The sequence below is a fragment of the Chroicocephalus ridibundus genome, chromosome 4, assembly GCF_963924245.1.
Source record: "Chroicocephalus ridibundus chromosome 4, bChrRid1.1, whole genome shotgun sequence".
Classification (NCBI taxonomy): domain Eukaryota; kingdom Metazoa; phylum Chordata; class Aves; order Charadriiformes; family Laridae; genus Chroicocephalus; species Chroicocephalus ridibundus.
Window position 1 is genome coordinate 12,424,410 of NC_086287.1, and position 16,416 is coordinate 12,440,825.

The following is a 16,416-nucleotide window of genomic DNA, read 5'->3' on the forward strand; positions in this document are numbered from 1 at the left end:
AAGTGAAAACAATTCCTGTTGAAAACTTCAGGAGAATAGAACCAGAACCTGCAACTAACTCTTTTTGCCAAAGTTTTGGAGAAGGCTAAGCTGCAGCTGTAGGTGGTTGGAATAGCATGACTAAGCCTTGGAATATCATAACTAAGCCTTGTATTCTTGCCCAGTCTAAAATGCAGTTACTACAATCTTTACGTACTTATGCATGGAGGCTTTGCTGCTTGGCTTGTCTATAACTACTGACTGAGTTAGGAACCCTGTTAGGGAAGAGTAAACTGTAAGAACCATGATGAAAAGGAATAGAACATATGCAGTAGAAAATGTCACTGAACTGTAGCATTGCTCTCCATCATGAGACTTGCAAAATTTACATGCAGTTAGTATGAACAGATCTGGTTTCTTGAAACTGGTATAGCTCTTGTAACTGCAGTGTGTGCATTAAAATGGTATTTCCATAGATGAGGAAAGGGAGCATCTTGATCTTCGGCTATCTGTTAAGTTTTTAGTGCTTGACTACAGTGCTTGTGACTACGTCAATCTGGAAAAAAGGATGGGTGTTTAGTTGGTCTAACTTTTGTGTGGCTTTTAACTATGAGTTGCATTGTACTTTAAATGTAAATAGAGTGTACTCAAAGAGTAAAGTCACTGTCAAAATTAAACCAATATAACTCATCAATGATAATGGCTTTTATTAGTATTAATTTACTTAAATGTTAGGTATAACGTAACTACATTCACAGGAGGGTTCTCAAACTTATGTATTGAGCACATTTCATACCAGTTAGTGTCACGAAGTTTACCTTCAGAAATATTGAACTAGGTTGGAGTTACCGTTCAGGGAACTTCCCTTTCCAGGTGTTGGAGTTGCCTGGTGTACCTGGCAGCATGGCCACTTAAATGAGTCAGTCCATACCAGATTTAATGGTTCCTGCAAGAGAAGTTACGAATTGGTTATTGAAAATGACCAGTCATTGTGAATTCTCACCTTTTCCAGGAAATAATTGTATGTAGTTGGACTGCTCTTTATTGTCACTGCTTATGCCAGTGGAAGACTAGAGCTGTTTTTCAAGCTGCAGTTATCCCTGCTGCTTAGTCGTATTAAGTTTGGATATTTCACTAAAGTATTTTGATCAGTTTCTAGAAGTCAAAACATATTCATAGCTCTGCATGGGCATTAATTTTTCTTGGGGGAAAAATTGCAGGAAGAAGCCTCATGGGGGAGGAGGCTGGGTACAGAAAAAATTTTTGTGAGTGTGACTTAGCTGACCTCCTTTTTTAGCAGATGGAAGCCTCCCCCTGAATGCTGTTTGGATTTTGAGTTTTTTTCCAAAGCAGCAAATAAATCCAAAAGATGATTAGTTAATTTCAGCACAGTCTTGAATAATAGTTGCTGTAAATTTTTAGAATGCATCTGAAACATGAATTGTCGTAGTTTATGTTGCAATCCAGGCTAGCAGCTGCAGTGACTGATAAAAAATTAGTTTCTTGCCAGTTCATGCTTATTTTCTAAAATCTGTTAGCAGAGACCTGGTGCGGCAAAGTGAAGGGGAGAGCTTACTCTTACACCTTCCTGGAGAGACATATGTTTGTTACCTGTTGTTTGCTACAGTGCTTGCTTCAAACACTGCTCATCTAAGGCTGTAACTGTTGCAGACACAAGTGAGTTGGAGTGTCCTTTCCCTGTGTGCAGGGGGTTTGGAGTCTGTCAAAACGTCACTTCCCCTAAACTAGAACAAATCAGGAAGAGGTTGATGCTTTGAAAGCTGATGAATAGCAGTAGTGCAGTTCCTTCCGTTCCCCGTGTTCCCTGTTCCACCTCATCGCCTTCAGCCTGGAGAATGTTGTGGGGCTGTTGCAGGAGATCCCTGGAACTGGTTGGTGTCTGGCCCAGGTGAAGAGCGGAAGGGCTGGGTGGGGCACGGGACCACACTGAACTAGGGAGGCAGGGATGATAATGCAGGGTGTTTGGGAGAGAATATAGCAGGAATGAACGCTTTGCACCCTCTTGGAAGGAGGGAACAGGCTATAGTGGAAAAGGAGGGGATGTTTGCCACCTTATGGTGAAATTACACAGAATTGCTGAGGCGTAGGTGTACACACCATAGTTAAAACAGCCTGGGCGCCAGTATTTTTTTGCATATTCTCATCTTGTGTGAGAATATTAAATATGTTAATTTTGAAGAGTTGCTTAAGTAATTAGTTGCATTGAATACAAGCCAGTTTTGAAACCAGTGACTTCAATTATGATTTGAACGAATATGGGAAATGGAAATCAGAATGTGATACTAGTGGCAGAACGTGTGAAGATGTCACACACAGAGTGCTCCATTATCCCTCACAAACTGCCGTATCTTGTAACTTTCACGTTGCTGCTTTTTATCTGGAATGATGTTGGCCAGAGACCAGAAGTGTTCAGCAGACAGGCAGATATGTTCTCAGTACAGGGGGGCGAAGTCTGCCTATAGGCATATCTATATTTGTACATTATATAATATATATTATCATATTCATACATTACTTGTATATCATATATTCAAAAGCAAAACAGAAGTAACCATATGCGGCCAAGACAAGCTGCTCACTGTAACAGGAAAGGAAAAGAATTTTACAGCAGATGTACAGTTGTAGGTATTAGGGTTTAATAGAACTAGTAATAGTAACTTAAAGGAGACTGTATCAATATGGCTTTGAGATTTCTGCAGGGTTCTTCTGCATCTGCTTCCAGAACAACCAGGGCAAGACATCCAAAGAAAGCTTGCTGTTGCTTCAAAAACAGCTGCATGGAAAACTTTGTGATCTAATAAGATACAAATCATTTGCAGTATCTCCCTAGATCCACTCCTATCCAGGTATTACAGAAGCTTCACTTCTAAATGACCAAGAATTCTCTGGAACAAAATCAGGCTTTTACCTCTGAGGTTCAGGGACTGAATAAGATTCTTTAGGTTAGAAGGAGTTCCTGGAACGGTGTAGCTTTTAGCGTGGTGATGTTGAAGTGATACAGGCTCATCTGGATTCATTTTATAGAGCCCCCATCCATTTCCTCTGACGGATTCCACACGGCTGGTAGTTGGAGAGTAGCAAAATGTTATTTTTAATGAGTTGACTAAGCAGCCATGACAACAGAGTTAACGCTTGGCGTAAATACAAGGCTGGAGTGAGGAAAGCAGCCATCTGGGTGGGATTTTTATCTTCAAATATTTTGAAGTTTATAAACAACATAAATCTTAGTTTTAGTTTTGTTTATGTTATCAGTGAAAGTGCCTGAAGGACCTGATGTGTGAAGTATTCCCAGAATTGTATTATTTTATTATTGAAGAAGCTATGCAAAACACTTAAGTCTGTGTCCGTCCTTTAACTGGTTTGATAAAGTATGTGGAGGATGAAGAGTTAATAGAGTTTGTTCTGTTATAAAACAGATGTTTTTCTTTCTGGTAGGGCGAAGTAAAATTTGAGAAATGAAGGGTAAGTTAGCAAGAACATAAGCGTTAAAATTGAAATACAGGTGAAGGTTTGATTTGCATTTCTATGGTGATTTTGTTTAACCTTCCAAGGAATGATTGCGTATTCTTTCAGGCTTCATAGGCAGTTGAAGATTTAATCACTTTAGAGTGTGAAATACTGACTGACCAGCCTTTCTCAGAGAGGGATCTTGCAGATTGGAAGGAAATATTTAAAATAATTCCAAATTACACCAAAGTTAGTTAGAGTTCACTTGTTCCTGCTGTTAGCCAGGACTAGTGCTGTCACCCGCATCAGCTCAGGGACTCAGGGTGTGATCAGATACTTGAAAACACATTTAATTGGAATTGGTCTCAACGTTTTTCCTATATATTAGTCAAATTATAATCTAACATCTAACATACTTCTGTGTTGAGAATTTACATTCTGAGGAAATTAATTTTGCAGATTCCTGTGATACTGCACTGCCATTATGATTCAGCGATAAGGTGACATCATACAAATAAAAGTCTGGAGAATCATTTCATAGCTGCTCGTGTAGAAAATGGTTGGTCTCTACAGCAAAGTAATAAACCAGGTGTCAAGCATGCGCATTAGGCCACCTCTGTGTTCCTTATGAGCCAGATGCATAAAGCAGGCCTTGTTTTTTTCTATATGTTTATATACACACTTATATATGTATATGTACATTATATACATATTATATATATCCCCATTTATTTGTATTCCTTTTGTTCTGCTTGGAGAAATGCCATTCAGTTACTCTATTATTTTAAGCTTACGTTGCTTGCTGAGTTAATGTTTCAGATTCTGATTAATAGTAGAAGCATTAATACTAATCCCCCTTCCCAGTATCAACACAAAAAAAACACCTCAAAGTGTATTGGGCTACAGCCAACATTTTAACCTTAAATATTCTTGAAACATGAGCCAACCAGAGCAGCGTAGGACTGTCTCAATTTCACAAAGAAAACTGTTTTAAAGTAGAGCCCTAGCCAGACTTGTGGAGGAAGTGCCAAGCGTGACAGTAAGGCGAGCTGGGGTAGATGTGCTGCACTTCTTTCAGGAGGACAGGGACAGTTGTGGTTACATTACTCACGAGATCAATAGAACAGCTTCATTTTCGCCTCCAGTGAATATTTTCATGGTGACCTGCAATTTCCTATAGTTTTCCATCTATAGAATTGATATAATGATAGTACTAAGACCATGAAGTGTTTAGATATGATGAAAGGCCATTCATAAATTCAATTGGATAAATAGCTCCGTAGATTTACAATGTTGGTAGGGATCATAATGCAATAAAAGCCAAAAAACCCATCGCATACCTCTTACACATACATCAGCCTGAGGCCGCTGTGGTACCAGTGGGTTACACCCATCGAGGGAGAGTCCCACGCTCACTGCAACACTCTCCGTTTGGGGAAGTTACACACTCCACTGTCGCGGTGTACTTACCGCAAAACTTCTGAGCGTTCCACCTTGCTTTGTCAGATGCTGGTTCGTAAGGTACTTTCATAGATGCGCCGGAATTCTTAAGTTCACCTGACACTATAAGAAAAAGCTCAGTGTTGACATTTGCTGAAAGAGCAGACCTAAAATACAATTTGGAAAAACCCTGAATGTAACAAAGAAAAAAAATTCTCATAAAAGCCAAAATATGAAGGGAACTGGTAGATGGATACCAGCAATATGCAAGCCTGTTCTTGGAAATTTCCCTTTAAGTTTTAGAGTGTGATCAAGGCTCATGTAAACTCAATCCTACCCAATTGTTCTTGGGTGGGAAGGAGAGGAGTAAATTACATCTAAAATTGGAAACTAATTCAAATGAATAACAAAGATAACGTCTGAGCCACTGTAGCTGGGTGGGATTCCTCTTACTCAAATGTAACTATCCAAATGTTGAGTGTCTAGACATCTGTACACTCCTTAGGCAACAGACAGAAACAGGTTCCTCAGAAAGTGATTCATTCCACATCCCTGAGATAATTATCTTAGGACAGGATGATTTGCCCTCTGGGGATGCCAGTCCATGGGCCTCCATGGGTCTGTAGAAGGCGTCTAGACTGCTAATTTTCAGATGTCTGAAGATAAATGAAATTAATCTAAATCACCTGGCTATATTACACAAATAAAATTTGCCATAATCCCGTATTAACACATAATTGCACAGTGCACAATTTGTGTGGTGTCCCGGTGCTCTGCCGTGATGAGGCACATCCATGTTCTGACACAACTGAAACTCAAAAGCATTAGCATCAATAGGTGCCTGTTGGTTCATCAAGACGCAGTTTTTAAAAATACATTTATTGTGTTTTCATAGGACAAAATAAAATGTGAGAACGTAATGGGGAAAGCCAGTTTAAAACTGTCGTGGTGGAACCAGCTGAAACTGCTGTTTCTAGCAGCGTTCTAGAAATACAAAAGCCTAGATTTCTAGAATTGGTAGAAGTTCAAATTGTTTGGGTTAGTCTCTTTGGTTAATACACAGAAGTTATCATTTGTTTTAAAGTTTGTGCTCTGGAAAAGCCTAAACCCCACTGAGGGGACTACCAGGAACACTGAGACTTTCATACTTTGCTAATCTCCACCAATTTTCAATTACTTTCATTATTAAAAATTTGCACCTTATTTCCTGCATAAATGAAGTTATCTTCAACTTTTAGTCACTTTTGTTGGTAAAGAAAAAATTAGGAATCTAATTGATCCAACCCTAAATTTCTCTTCTTTTTTCTGATGACAGTCTTAAGATTGACTCATCTTTGGGAAAGAAACTTAGAACTCAACATGGGAATTTTCTCTATACAGAACTCTATGCAGTAACCCATTGTAATTGGCATTTTAAATTTAGGTAGGTGACCTGTAAGAAAAATGAGATGTGATGCAGGAAATACATAAATCTACGTGAGAAAAACAAAAATAGCAATATACATTTAAAAAACCTGACCATAATGTCTTTCAATGTCTCTAAAATTAGTATTTTTAAATACCTCCTTTAAAATGCTCATTTTATCGGACTGGTAATCATTATACGCAGATTTATTTTGTCTTCTTGTTTTTCATTATTGGTTTTTCTTCTTCTGGAGACTTCAGGAGTTTCTGGAAAACACTGTATTTGTGCATCTACAACCCACATTCTTTCCCCTTCTCTTCTTTTCCATCTTTCAGTAAGTGTTTCTGCCTTTCTGCCCCGTGGCTTTCCCCACAGCCTCTTCACCTGCTGCCGCCCTGTAGCTTTGACACAGTTCTCTAAGGCCAAGGGAGACAACTCTCATGAAATTCAGAATCAACACAAAGGCAAATAAATCCGTGCATCCTTCTCCATGCATCACCCTATACATGTGCTATCACCCTCCTCCTCCTCTCTCATTTTCAACACCAACTATTCAAAAATGTGAGATGGGTCCATCAAAACCTAAATCCAGAATGTTTGCGTTAGAAATCTTGATGCATAATAAAGACTGGTTTGGTTTTATTTGCTTTTCCAGTTTTGCATCTCTGCGGGACCTCGTTTCGGACATTCAAACTTGACACTGCAACACAAGGGCTAAACACTTTAAAACCTGTCTCCCACCACCCCCACCCCCCCACCAAAAAAAAACCCCAACCCAAACGCAACAACAAAAAAAACCCTTGCAGGTGGGATTTAGAGAAAGCACCAGGTAAAACAAGCATGGGGGTCAAACGAGCTGGCAATACTGAATACACAAGCTTGACACTCTTCTTCCCAGGTACAACTGTGTTAATCAAAAGTAACTCCTGCAAAGCAGACAGTAGGTAAAGTCATCTTGTAATCTGACAAAAATCACTAGCTCTATATCAATACCTTTTAATTGAGAAGCCTACTTTTCCTTAAATTTAGAATTGTCCTCCCTTTATTCTCTCAGCTGGAGTTTTAGCTAATTCTTTTCACGCTCTACATAAAAGCCAAAATATGGCTCTCGAACGTAACTACCGCTCTCGAAGGTAACTTTGTTTGTGGTTATTCTGTGCAACTCCAACTTGCTTCCAAAATAATTCTTTTCCACTTGACGTTAATCGTGGCTGTAATTCCTTTAACTAAAGTGACAAGAGCATTCCCTTTTACATCTCTGAACTTCATAGGTTAACATGAAGTCGTATAATAGCAATTCAGTTGTCAAATTACTGTTACTGATTGCTTTTATTAAAAAAAAAAAAAAAAATTAAAAAATTGCCAAGTAACAAGTTTGAAAACATCATTCCCAAGATTAAGTGCGGATTTACCATATTTACTACCAGGGGCTACAACACTCTGTCTCTCAAGGCAGGGTGCACGCCAGCGCATGTGAAAGGGAAGAAGCTGAGCGAGTGTGTGTCTTCCTCTGACTTCCTGCTCCCCCCGCCCCCTCAAAAGAAAAACTGCGGTTGCATGCTGCTCACAGTGTTGTTTTTTTGTTTGTTTGTTTTTGTTTGGTTTTGGTTTTAAGTATATATCGCCATGTGCTACTTAGAGCATGCACAAAAGAGCATATTCCACGGGTCACCCCCATCAGATGGATGCAAATGGATTTCTTCTTTCAGAAAAAGAAATCTCTTGGCTATGGAATAAACATCCTTGCTGTATCTTTTCTCCTATACACCAAAAGTTGTAACGCTACCTCATTTTAGTCGTATCAGATTTACTAATTCTTAAGAAGAGATCATAGAATTGCATCCTTTTACCTATTACTAGAAGGGATGCACTTATAGCAATTAACAGCATCATAAGACAGTTGATTAGTAAGTTTATAGCAAAGAAGATTACAATTGGGCATTAAACTAAATCAAATCGGAGGGCAGGGGAAAGGACACAAAATATTAGAATAATCCCGTAAATCTAGGGAAAGACATTCACTAGATTGCATCGACTGCACTTCTGACCCACTGATTACATCCTCTGTGAACTTGTAAGTTTGTCTAACGAAGCTTCTCCAGATAATCCACATAACAGAAGTTACGTCAGGATCTACCAGTTGTTTGAAAATATTCTTGATGTGAAACTGTACCTGTTCAGCTCTAAGTTTTCTTCTTTTAAACTGTCTCAAGCACAGCTGCCTCCTTTTTCTCTTGACACTGCTGCTCCTGGACATGAGCTTTTGCCCAGCATTTCTCTGCCAGAGCCAGAGATGCCTCCACTATGCAGGAACCGCAGCTCTGCTTTCTGCTGGGAAGCGTATAGCTTCAGCCTCAGCTACCAGAGGTCCAAAAGAGGAGATGAACGTTTCCATAACCCAGCCTCAAGCACAAGTCAAATACTGAGAAGACATTTCCTAGGCAGTTGTTTAGTTGGGGAGCTTCTTCAAGAAATTCTGAAAGAAACATCTGAGCTGAAACACGCCTGTCATGTCCCCTGCTGTCAGGGAACGAGGCTTACTCGGGGACAACTGGAACCCTTTGTACGGGCTGCCTCCAAAGTCATTCAGAGCGTTACAGGTGCCAACCCCCGAGCAACTGAAACCTTGCGAGTCCTAGTTACCTCAGGCCCCAGATAAGGCTTACTACGCTTCAGGCACCAAGAAAGTATCTTCTCTTTTCCCTAGACACTAGAATAGCTAAATACAGCATGGTAATCCTGTTAGAGTAAGTTAGCTGTCAGTCTTCCAGTGATTTACAAGCTGCTCACTTACACTCATCTGGGTTTTGGGAGGGTTTGTGTGGGGTTTTGGTTCCACGTCCTATTCCCCCCCAATGGACAACAACCCACTTACTTGTGGGTTGGTGGTTGGTGGTGGTGTTTTGGTTTTTTTTTTTTAAGCAAATCATCATGGGAAGTTTCCACAAACAAAATAAACACATGTGATTATTTGGCAACCTCAGTGATTGTGCAACTATAGCCACAGCTTTCTAGAAGATATTGATTAATTGCCTACAGAAAGTACTCTGTAAAAGCAAAGCAGCTTCGTAGCAGTTTACTTGAGACAGGAATTGAATCAAGGCCCACCTGGCCCAAAACCTCTCTCTTCAATGTGGAGATCAACAATGAAGATTAGCTATTAGCGATAAAGGTTTCATTCTGTGAGACAATTCTAGTCATTTGTCATATTCTTGGCCAGGGCTTCGGTAAAATTATGTATTTATATTCTTTTCTTTTTAAATTAAACCATTCAAAAGCAAACCCAGATAATTTTCAGTAGCCTTTCTACTTTGAAGGAGGAGAAAGAGGCTGTTGTATGTGTTAGAGATAGTATCCTATTATTAATCAGGCAACGATACTTTCCATTTTATAATCAAGTAAGATACAATTTATGCTCCAAGGATCTTGCATATCAGACACAAAGAGTCTGACATGAATTACAGGAGACTGTATTCTCTTGTTGTGAGTTAACAGTTAAAAAGGGGCAAGTCACCTAGAATTTGAGTGAAAAACATTAACCTGATCCATGTTATTCTATTTCTGTAAAGTAATATCTTTTTGCCACAGTAATGACTACGCTTTCTTTCAACAATCTAATTAAATGTAAGAAAATAAAATGGTTACAAAGAGTACAATAGTTCAGCAAAATATGTTACTGCATTATTATTAAAAACAACCATCATAAAAATTAGTGAAAACTATGATTTTCAAACAGCAGCTGGAGATGTGAACAAGTTTGGGTTCCAGTATTTCAGGTACTGTCCAACTCAGGCAGAAACCAACCTGGCCCGAAGCGGCTTAAATTCTGTTCAAGTCACACAAATTGTGAAAGGGGTAAAAAAGACTGAGTGATCGTTCCTCCGCACGTAGATATCAGTAAGAACACGCTACATGAAATTCAGGTCTTCTGATATACAATTTGTAGCCCACCTCTTTGTCCACTTTCTTACACATTTCTTAAAAGTAACATCAAAGACAAAAATGTCTGAAAATAGAAACACTAACCTCACTTCATCTGGAATAAAGAAATGGGACATTCTGCCAAAGGACAATTGGAGGTAACTGCTAAGATTTGTAGGCAATTTAGACAGTGAGCAAGTTAAAATTTAAAATTATTTTTTTCTGAGAATCATTTCTATGTAAATACTATAGGTGTTACCAACCTTTCTCCTATGTACAAGCTTGCACTGCAGTCAGCTGATGTGAGCCTTGGGTTCTTCACGGATCATGTGATTTTTGTGGACTGAACTGGACAAATCCGTTTAGATCCATGATGTAGATGTCCCGTGGCAGTTGAGAGAGGTGGTCAAGGCATGTTTTTCTCCGCATTAAAACTTAACTTTCCATTAGGAATGCAGATAACTCCAGTAATAATGCTGCTGCTTATTACAGGACAATAACTCTGCAACTGCAATCATAGAGCACTGTTCTTCTGCGTGAATTATTTTCTGTCTCTAAATGATGTCTTTTGGGACACATTTATTCTACTTTTTTAAAAGTATATTTTGCTTGATTTTACTGTTGGAATTTCCACTCTCTGGTTCTACGGTTGGATAGATCAATAGCTCTTGCATATGCACTGAAAAAAATATCCCTTCCCCTGCACTGTTTAAAGACAATGGAAACTGAAACACTCACGGGCAGAGCGAGTGTCTCTTTGGGCATTAATGCAGAGCAGAGCAAAAGAAAGCCAAGATAGAAGACCCAAGGCAGTGATATGGAGACACAAGTAATTAAATAGCAAGACCATAAATAATATCTATTTTAAGCACTAATCTGACACATAGTTTCTCTCTGTTTCTTTCCTTCCCTATCCCTTACAGTAACACCATTTTGTTTATATGGCAACACCTAATTACCTTACATCCGTAACTCCGCTAATGACTGTAAGGCTCTTTCGCCTTGCACAAACCATGAACAGCCTACAGACTGAAGAAGAAAGGACAAGGAACGCTTCAAGAAGGAGTTATGGGTTAAGACTGCTGCAAGTACACACTCATGCCCCTGATGCCGTGACCGTAACACAAAACAGACGAATGAAGATGAGGACTAGTATAAATACTGGGCAGAAAACCCAGTGCATCCAGATATACATCTAGGGAAATGCTTTTTACTGCCTAACCAGCACAGCCTTCATCCATAAGAAGCATTTAATAGAAACTCAGCTAAGTGATAATGTTCTGAAAGAGATAAGATCTGATATTAAGATACAAATTCCAACTTCTTGTAGCTCATCAGGTGCATGAGTGTGTCATCAGGGGCATCAGACAAATATGCCCCACAAGCAGTCTGTAACCACCATTAAGTGCAAGTATTCTTAACAAGTATGTCCTTGCTGAAATTTAGGACTAGATACGCTGGAGGTTAAAAACATATGTCTCCAGAAAGTCTAGATCATTTTGACTAAAATCACCAACTTGAATTTGTGCATGAATATGCTTAGTTCCTGCAAACCCAAGTGAGACATAATTCCTCTTCCCTTTTTAGTGCTAGAAAATAGCTGCTGGCAATAATTCTTCCTCTCCAGCTGGTCCAGGACAGCTTCCCACAAGACAGAAGAATGTTACCTTTTGCTTAGATGGACTCCCGTGAGAATGGGACGCGTACTAGACATAATTTAGTACAGCATGGCAGATACAGGCAGCAGAGCCAATTTAGAGCAGTTCAAACTCTATTGAAAGTTCGAACAAAAGAGAGTTATCTGTCTTGAAAAAGTTGAGATGGATAAGGAGATGTTTCGTATTCTCTGATACACAGAATCATAGAATCATAGAATTGTTGAGGTTGGACGGGACCTTTAAGATCATCGAGTCCAACCTTTAGCCTACCCTGACAAGAGCCACTTCTAAACCATGTCCCTCAGTGCCCCATCTACCCTTTTTTTAAACACCTCCAGGGATGGTGAATCCACCACCTCCCTGGGCAGCCTATTCCAATGTTTAATAACCCTTTCAGTGAAAAAATGTTTCCTAATATCCAATCTAAACCTCCCCTGATGCAACTTGAACCCGTTTCCTCTCGTCCTATCACTTGTCACCAGGGAGAAGAGGTCAGCCCCCATCTCTCTACAACCTCCTTTCAGGTAGTTGTAGAGGGTGATAAGGTCTCCCCTCAGCCTCCTCTTCTCCAGGCTAAACAACCCCAGCTCCCTCAGTCGTTCTTCATAAGGTTTGTCCTCAAGACCCCTCACCAGCCTGATAGCTCTCCTCTGGACACGCTCCAACACCTCAATGTCCCTCTTGTAGCGAGGGGCCCAAAACTGAACACAGTACTCGAGGTGGGGCCTCACCAGTGCCGAGTACAGGGGGATGATCACTTCCCTAGTCCGGCTCACCACACTATTCCTGATACAGGCTAGGATGCTGTTGGCCTTCTTGACCACCTGGGCACACTGCTGGCTCATATTCAGCCGGCAGTCAACCAACACCCCCAGGTCCTTTTCTGTCAGGCTGCTTTCGAGCCACTCTGCCCCAATCCTGTAGCGCTGCATGGGGTTGTTGTGACCCAAGTGCAGGACCTGGCATTTGGCCTTGTTGAACCTCATACCATTGGTCTCAGCCCATCGATCCAGCCTGTCCAGATCCCTCTGCAGAGCCAACCTACCCTCAAGCAGATCAACACGCCCACCTAGTTTAGTGTCATCTGCGAACTTACTGAGGGTGCATTCGATCCCTTCATCCAGATCACTGATAAAGATTTTAAAGAGAACTGGCCCCAGCACCGAGCCCTGGGGGACACCACTTGTGACTGGACACCAACTGGATTTAACTCCATTTACCACCACTCTCTGGGCACGGCCATCCAGCCAGTTTTTTACCCAGCGAAGAGTACACCTGTCCAGGCCATGAGCAGCCAGTTTCTCCAGGAGGATGCTGTGGGAAACAGTGTCAAAAGCTTTGCAAAAATCCAAGTAGATAACATCCACAGCTTTTCCCTCATCCACTAAGCGGGTCACCTTATCATAGAAGGATATTAGGTTTGATAGGCACGACCTGCCCTTCACAAACCCATGCTGACTGGGCTGATCACCCTGTTCTCCTGCATGTGCCGTGTAATGGCACTGAGGAGGATCTGTTCCATGACCTTCCCAGGCACCGAGGTCAGACTGACTGGCCTGTAGTTCCCCAGATCCTCCTTCCGGCCCTTCTTCCGGATGGGTGTCACATTTGCTAACCTCCAGTCAGCTGGGACCTCCCCGGTTGTCCAGGACTGCTCATAAATGATGCAAAGTGGCCTGGCGAGCACCTCCGCCAGCTCTTTCAATACCCTTGGGTGGATCCCATCCGGCCCCATAGATTTGTGCACCTCCAGGTGCTGAAGCAGGTCCCTCACCGTTTCCCTTTGGATTACAGGGGCTTCATTCTGCTCCCCATCCCTGTCTTCTAGCTCAGGGGGCTGGGTACTCAGGGAACAACTGGTCCTACTGCTGAAGACTGAGGCAAAGACTGCATTAAGTACCTCAGCCTTTTCCTCATCCTTGGTCACTACATTGCCGGCCCCATCTACTAGAGGACAGAGATAATCCTTAGTCCTCTTCTTATTGCTAATGTATTCATAGAAACTTTTTTTGTTGTCCTTGACAACAGAAGCCAGGTTTAGTTCTAGCTGGGCTTTGGCCCTCCTGATTTTTTCCCTACATAGCTTCACTACCTCTTTGTAGTCCTCTTGAGTGGCCTGCCCTTCCTTCCAGAGGCCATAGATCCTCTTTTTTTCCCTAAGTTGCAACACTAGCTCCCTGTTTAGTCAGGCTGGTCTTTTTCCCTGACGGCTTGTCTTCTGGCACATGGGGAGAGCCTGCTCCTGCACCTTTAAGACTTCCTTCTTGAAAATCATCCAGGCTTCCTGGGCTCCTTTGCCCTGGAAGACTGCCTCCCAGGGGACTTTGTCAACCAGGCTCCTGAAAAGCCAAGTCCAAGGTAGCAGTCCTGCTGACCCCTCTCCTTGCTTCTCGCAGAATCAAAAACTCTATCATTTCATGGTCACATCTTCAAAATTGGTAGCAAACTGTCACCAGTACAAGGAAAATCAAGACTGGTATTTATCAGTATCTTGCCTCTGCTTGAAAGAGTCCCACTTAAAGCAGTCTGTTGATTGAGCAGTGCCTGTACAGCCAGAACCTTGAGCTGCAAAGGTAAGAAGACACTGAAGACATTTTTCTCTGAATAAATTTATGGAAATAGCCAGATGGAATATGGCATTGCAAGAGATTCTTCAACTACAGTCATCACCTCCACCTCTGTCCTATTGTTATAGAATGAGCAGCTAGCAAAGATTAAGGTCTCTACTACTAGCTCTGTGACCTAAATTATGAAGTCACTTATGCATAAAAGAGGTCTAAGCCAGAACATTCCAGACTCTATCTGTCACTGAAGGTGTTTTGTGGCCAGTAAACTGCACCTTTGACAGGACGCTAGTGATCTGAGCCCTAAAAAACAGAGTGGACCCATGATATTCCTCAACGAGCCCAAGAATGCTTTGGCTGTTGCAGTTCGCACGTGGTATTTACACAGCCTTAAAAAAAGGCAGGAGAGCAGAGTCATCCACCAAGAACTCTGAAGGGTTCAAAAACCTTTAGAGCTAGAGCATTACTTGGACCCTTCTAGGCAACAGAAAACACCCCATGACACTCACTCTACAGTGCTAAAGAGAAACTGTTTCTTTGGCTAAAGCAAGGTATCTGTAATTTTCATCAATGGGTGGGATACAGGGACATACATAAGATAAGGATGACACATATTTAGAAGCAGCAATATGGACTCTTCAGCGTGTATCATTTCAAATGGAGCTGGAAGAAGGTAAAGTCAAGCAAGTGTGCCAGTAGGACATAGGTTGCAGGCCAAATACTTAGCCAGGCCCAAGCTCTGGAGGTTGCAGAGAAAGGAGGCATTTTTGCCTAAGGGTAAAGGAAAAATTAGAAAATGGGAAGAGAACAACCCAGAGGGACAGGTCTATCCCTGACAATAAAATGAGCTTAATTCAAAGAATGTAACTATGATGAGCATCCTTAACTTCTCTAGTAGTTAATGGACCAAAGGAAAAAAAAAAAAAAAAAGACATCTTACGAGCTGCATGACTATGCAACTGTAACTTCTATAAGTTCTGCCGAGACTAAAAAAATCCTAAAGTTTCAAGTATTTCTTGTATAAACCACACAAAGTTTGAATGGATGTGTAGACTAAATTTCACAGATAGGCTAGAAATACGACATGCTTTTAGTATACGTACTTTGAACTTCTCTCCTAAGTATCCCCATATTTGGTATTCCCTTAAATTCTGTCTCCAATTCAAATCCTCTTCTGTAGGGCAACTACAGCGTTTAGCTAAATAATAGAAGACTATTATTAGGAGAGTGGTAAGTACTACTATGAGAAGAATAAGTATTTGGTTACATACCCTTTTTCACAACCATTTTGTCAACTTGTTTTGTTACCCATATTAATACTGAATTTATTCTTGCTGACTGCAGCTCCAGCTGCAGGAATTTTTCCAGGTAACTTCTGAATTCAAGGTTCATTTACTGTGAGTTAGCTACTACTATCGAACAAGTAGATCATCAGAGCACTACATCATATGAGCAAAGAAACTGCCAAAAGAAAGTAGGGAGGAAACTTGTTTCAGAAAGCCTGCAAGCTTTAATGCAGTATGTCAACAGTATTAATCAACCCCTAATGTAACAGTTTAAATCCGTGCAGGAGGAAAAGGCCTTGCTACAACAAACATTGCTCTAAACAGTGAAATATTTAACATGGAAAGCAACTTACCTATAGAAAGCGGCCCTTCCTTATAAAAAGAACTGATATATTTTTAGCTGTAATGCTCCTGGAGTATTGCCTTCTCCAAAGCATTCCTTGGCAGTACATTCCTAAATATATTCCTGCACCTTGCTTCTATACAGATAGACTACTGTTGCTTTCACAGTTAAATTAGCAGAAGTGGACATTTAGAAAGTGAATGAATCAGTTTACACACAGATGCCTTGTTATTTACTAGTGACAGCTACTCCTTCCCACCAAGTACTGACCTGTAAAAGTTTTTGAAAGGAAAAAAAACTTGAGTAGGTGGATTAAAACAAACAAACAAACAATGAAAAACAACAAAAAAAC